The sequence below is a fragment of the Sceloporus occidentalis genome, unplaced genomic scaffold (genome assembly GCF_023333645.1).
Source record: "Sceloporus occidentalis isolate IW3139 unplaced genomic scaffold, rSceOcc1.0.p SCAF_3, whole genome shotgun sequence".
In the NCBI taxonomy this organism is placed as follows: domain Eukaryota; kingdom Metazoa; phylum Chordata; class Lepidosauria; order Squamata; family Phrynosomatidae; genus Sceloporus; species Sceloporus occidentalis.
The window spans coordinates 237,156,278-237,162,277 of record NW_028316983.1 but is presented as its reverse complement, the minus strand read 5'-3'; the positions used below and the strand labels follow the sequence as shown (position 1 = coordinate 237,162,277).

The following is a 6,000-nucleotide window of genomic DNA, read 5'->3' as shown; positions in this document are numbered from 1 at the left end:
AGCGTTCAGATTTCCTGTTTAAGTGTTTGGATTTCCTGAAATCTCTACTATCAGTCCAAGGGGTGTCCAGTGAGTGGCCTTTTCTCCCCCCCCCCCCCCCCACTCCATGAGCTTTTCTGCTCACATGGGTAGACTTTCCTTCCTGCTGCCTTCCCAATTGTATTTGTGTCTCCTTACCAGCCAGGACGGTTATGGATGCAAGTCAAAACTTTTAAACTCTAGAAAACATCTGTGGATCACTGGACTTCAGAATTTTTTGTCATTCGAAAGAAGCAAGAAAATACAATACAACAATCTCAGGAATCTTCATTGTTGCAATATGGTCTCTCCTTTTTTCCCCCTAGTTGCCTGTGAGGAAGGGAATTTTAACATTTAAAACAATGGAATGATGGCCTTCATTTTGGCGGGCACTTCTGGAATGGGAGTTCCAACCGGACAAGTCTTGGTGAGTTATCAACACTGCTGCCTTTAGGGATGGGGCATCAAAGGAAGAAAAGATTGGTATCAACTTTGTCTGTATTCTTCAAACCAGCAGTTTGAACCTGAAAATTATAGGCAATGAAACTGTTTGTTTTGCAACATTGATTTATATGTATTTTAACTGCCTGCAAATGCATGTGTTTTATTCCAGAAAGCTAGTGTTTAACATTGCTTAGAAAGGTCTCTCTCTGAAAACCTATACTTGGCCCAGTATTCCTCCTTACTTGGTGTGTGGGAAGTAAGTCCCATTAATTTTTAAGAACTGATCTTGTGAGCATGTTTTTTATAGAGCTGGGTTTGCAGAGAAGCCACATGTTCAACCCCATTGCCTTGATATTGCCAGAAAGCTAGTATTCAAATTGTGTGTGTGTGTGTTCTCTCCTTCAAACAAGTAGATCATTATGGATGGATGTTATTTGCATTCTTCCAAGGCCTGTTGCGGATCAGCTCCAGTTTAGTTTTAGCACAATGCACATGCCATGTTTCTTTCTGTTGTCTTTTCAAATATTTCTGAGTTAGAGAGAAGAGCTGGAGCAAATACAAGGGGCCAAGAAGGGGCGTTTAGTCTTATGTTTTCTTGCTGAGAACTAGGCAGTAGTAAAAATGTGAAAGAAAAGAAACCTTTTAGCTAATGCTGCAAACTTATGTCAGAGTCAAAGAGAGAGAGATCATGTGGGGTTTTTAATACATATATAAAAAATTTATGAAATTAATCAGTGGTCTCAGTTTTTACTTGCTCAACTTTCAAAGGGATTGTTTAAGGGCTGCTCCAAGGAAATATAAATTGGCATCAAATGTTAAATACAGTGGGATCAGACTTACCCATACAATATTTAACTCCATACAGTTTCAAATTAGCCCATTTTTCTAAAATAATCTGTACACTGTTATTTTGCATTTCCATATTCTGCAATTTATAGGTGAAGCTCACAATGACAAGAATATATGTCCAACTCAATATTTTCTTCCAATTTCCATTCAGTGATACATTCCTGACCAAGACCACTATCCTAAGCAATCCTGGAGAGGCAGATCTCATGTGTGTCTCTTAGACAGTCAGTTATGGCACATTTTTAATCAAATGTAAGCTCTAGTGAATTCCATGGAAATTATTGTGGCCTTAGAATGCAGTTTGGGGTATCTCCTCTTGCTGTTGTGTATGCATATGCAATGGACAGAAAAACAGTTTGAGATGTGCTTAGATAGAAATATAAAATGTGTGTCTGTGTGTGTAGGTATTTAACAAATGGAGAAAATTTCCAAAATAATCAATTATTCATATAAAAATTGAATAATTATTTTACATATGCTTGGATTTGAGTGACCTTGAGCAAGTCATATGCTCTCAGCCTCAGGGGAAGGCAGTGGCAGACCACCTCTCAACAAGTTTTGCCAAGAAAACCCAATAATAGGTTTGCCTTGGGTTCACCATAAGTCAGAAACAACTTGAAGGCATACAAAAACAACACACACATACCTTTTCACACACACATACAGAGGGCCCTCTCCATCCATGGGAGTTTGGTTCCAGGGTACCCCATGCATGAAAAAAAACATGGACAGTTGCTCCCCATATTATCCAACAGCAGCCATGTACACGCAGATACACACACACATACTTTTTATAGTCCTGTCCTGACTCTTTCTATTTGTTTTTCATTGTTTTAGTGAATTGTTTCTCTATTCTCTGATGAAACTGGCAAGATTGTAGGGAGGTTTTGTCAGCACCACCAAAAATGATTAACATTGTTGTGCTCCATTTTCCATTCTCTAACATTGCCGAGGTGATCAGAGCCCCCTCAAAGGCTGTTTTCTAGTCCTTGACCCCTCCAGACTCCCCAAAACTGCTCCCTTTCCCCCTTTATTCTGCCTGACCAAAAAGGAAGGGAGAATTGTCTCTCCTGGAAGCCTCTAGGAACAATAACTACTGTTTTACTTGTTTTGTTGTTGCTTAAAAGTTGTTGGCTTTTTTGTTGTTGCTTTTTTTCAAAATAACAAGCAGAAAATTTTAAGCAATAATTTAGAGAGTGCATCAGGGTTTGAATGTTGGATAGTAGGAGCCAGCATTAGGGGGAAATCTTCTGCAGTAATGGAAATGTGATAACTTTTGTTCAAAGTCTGTCTAATTCTCTCATGTCCGTAAATTTTATTAACCAATCCTCAACTGCAGGAATTTAAGTTTCCATTTTTGTGTGTAAAAAGGTATTGCTGCTGAAGTCATATATAAAATTACTTTGCAGTACTTCTTCTCGACCTATTTATTAATCATGGGCATCATACTGAGTAGATAAAACTTAAGGTTGGTAGGTGGTGTGATTCCATGAACCAATTGAACATTTTTGTCCAACAAACAATATCCATATTCATTTCATGTTCTGGAACTGGCATTGTGCAACTACCATACAACTCCATAAGCATACAGTTATGCTTTGAAACCTATGCGGGCCTATGGCTAACATCTTAATTTGTTCCCTCCTGTGTGGTTTTTAACACCTTACCTGATGAAGATGCCAATGGACCTTCAAAAGCTTTCAACATGTATATTGTGCATTTTGGTTGGCTCAAAAAGGTATCATTGTTTGGATGTTATTGGATTTACTCTTGAAACCTGTTCACATCCATTCAGCCACACACACACACACACACACACACACACACACACACACACACACCTCTTTAGACTAGTGGGGGTTTGTGGTTTCTTTGCTATTTGCCAGTTTATCTGTGTCTGTTTTGAGGCCTCTCTCATCATCTTATGTTTGCCTGGACTCCCAAATCATGTTCAGTGGTATAGTCCAAACAGGCAGAATTAGCATCAACAATCCACTGAAATACTCTTAAATCTTGGAATCTTAAGATTTTTATATGGGAGAATGAGTAGGCTCTCTGCTGAACATTTAGCCTATTTTATTAAAATGGACCAAATAGTAAATATACATATATACACTCTGCTTAGGGACAAAGATAGACTTTTCATTCCCTAGACTAGTTTATCAGTTCACTTTACATTTCATGGAAGACATTATACATCTTACAGCATATGCTTTCATAGTGGTTTTAAATGTGAGGTATCATACATCTTACAGAGGTCACCTCAGTGTAGGATGCTGGACTTTATAATATAGATTTCATGGGAGGAAGAGCTGCAGTGTTAAAATTGACCTGGAGCTGAGTGAAATGCTGCATGCCATTCATACTGTCTTTGCCATATTCCCATAGAAAGGTGGACTATATGTATAATGTACATTTTTTAAAAAATCCTGACATTTTGTATTTCCAGAATCTCTATTGGGCTGGATTCATGAAATCTCTTATATGAAGCATCAACAAAAGCTATATAATATGTAGCTCTAATTCACATAATAGCTCTAATTGCTAGAATATCAAGGGGAACATTATCAAAGACCTTACTGAAATGAAGATATATTACATCCGCAGCATTCCCTTCATCTACCAAGCTTGTTACTCTCTCAGATAAAGAGATTAAGACAGCAAGAGTTGCTGTTGAAAAACCCATGTTGACTTTTAGCAAACATGGCATTCTTCTTTAAGTGCTTACTGATAATCTGTTTAATTATCTGCTCTGTAATCTTTCCTAGTATTGAAGTCAAGCAGGCTGGGTAGTAATTGTTTGGGTCCTGTTTTTCCCTCTTTTTGAAGATGGGGACAACATTTGCACTGCCACTTTTCTTTCTCCTGTATGATTTTTTACATCTTTGCCTGATGAAGAATCCAGTGAATCTTCAAAAGCTTGCATGAAGTATTTTTTTGCATTTTGGTTGGCCAATAAAGCTATCACTCTTACGTGGATATGGGGTATGGATGGAGCATCCTAGCCCTTTTTAAAAGATTTTGATTAGGTTGGCCTATGCTTTTCATTCATTCCACTGGTTTCCACTGAGAGGAGCCCCTTTTGGGTAGTAGCAATTGCAGGCTTAAAATAAGAAGCACAGTGAAACTCCAGCATCTGTTTGGTGGAACTGCAATATTCCTGAGAGAATCACTATTGCTAGCAATAGATTATCATCTCAGAGACTCTCTGGAGTTCATCTGATTATCTTTGATCAAAATATCTGGCAAAAAGAGCCCTTTTTCAGGGACATTGCCAAGGAGTTCTGGTTTTGATTAGGGTGAATATACTGTGGGAACAGGCTTTCTGGTGGTATTTCGGTATTTCCGCTTTGGGTCACACCCTACCCTAGCAAATGTGGAAGAGAAGACTTTGCTATTCAATTTGTTGCATGTATGTTCTTTGCCATAAGTATTATAACTTTTTTGTGGAAACTTAGCTGGTCACAGATGCCTTACTGAAAAGGAGAAGCATCTCAAGATGCTCAAAAGATAGGCTGTTTATGTGTCTTGGGGATTTTCTGCATGATTTTCAGGTAAAAATTACCCCAAAATTGCACACTAGATTTTTTTTTTAAATGGTGGTCTAGGAGGCTTTTGGGAAATGGCCGGGGGTGGGGGTCAATGAGCCACAAAAGTGGGGCCCAGGGGCTGTACACGGGCCACACTCTTCCTGCCCCCATTTTAGCATAGTTTCCAATATTTCACAGATGAAAATTGAGTCCTGTGTGCCCAAGCAACAGCAAAGTATGGTTGAGATGGCAAAAGTTATAAACAGGGAAGAAAATGCAAGCTAAGAGAGGCTGCAGCAGTTTGCTTTTGCCTGACAGGGAAGGGCAAGATTCTACCTCATCTCCCTGCTGCTGAATTAAAACTATGCTTCCACTTTGAACTCAGTTTGCAGTGACTGAAATAAGCTGAGAACAAGGAGGAATGTGGGAAGAACAGAAAGAAACTGGGACATTTTAAAAGCATCTGAAAGAGTGGGGCAACAAATCAGGACTGTTCCTTCCAGTTTGAAAGAGTGGGAAGGTATATATTAGTAGATGCATTGTGATAGTTTGGTGGTCACTTTTGTGGAAACTGTTTTTAATCTCTCCTTAGTTGGCTAGAAAAAGCCTTTTTGGAGTGGCCCCTTTCTAGTGGATTGTACTTCCTTGTAAGATCCATTTAGCATCATCATTATATACATTTAGATGTCAGATTAGGATCTGCATGGGACCCCTGAATTTGGAGATTTTAGCTCATGGCTAGGAAGGGGAGAATTAAAATTTCCTTTCCATGGGCTGTAGTCAATCTAGCTTGTTCAGGGGGAAAACCCATTTTGCTGTGGTGTATCCCTGATCCAAATGAGGGAGGTGCAGAACAGGGATTCTACAACTAAGGCAAATGGGGTAATATGGGCAGAATTCATTTGTGAGTCATCAGAGATTCAACATGGAGAGGAAAGGTGACCATCTACCTCTCCTTTCTCCATGGCTCTAATTCAAATGGGGCTGTTTTTTTGTGTATGGGGGGGAAGGGAGAAGGAAAGAAAGGTTGTTGAAAGGTTGTTTACTTTGGCCTTCAAGTGACAGGGGATATCGGTTGACTAAAGAGTTAAATCAGTGGGCTAGGACTATACTTTTTATTGGATTTTCAATCTATTGCTGTACTATAACTGGATTGTTT

The 6,000-nt window shown here is 39.0% G+C and overlaps 1 protein-coding gene across 1 annotated transcript in view; it reads left to right on the top strand.

Annotated features, from left to right (window-relative positions):
* Positions 1-289: 289 nt before the first annotated feature.
* Positions 290-6,000, top strand: part of ASAP1 (ArfGAP with SH3 domain, ankyrin repeat and PH domain 1) — a 180,653-nt gene continuing 174,942 nt past the window's right edge. The window contains exon 1 of the mRNA XM_089517960.1: positions 290-445. The gene's annotated coding sequence lies outside the window, so the exon portion shown is untranslated. The remainder of the gene's footprint in view (positions 446-6,000) is intronic.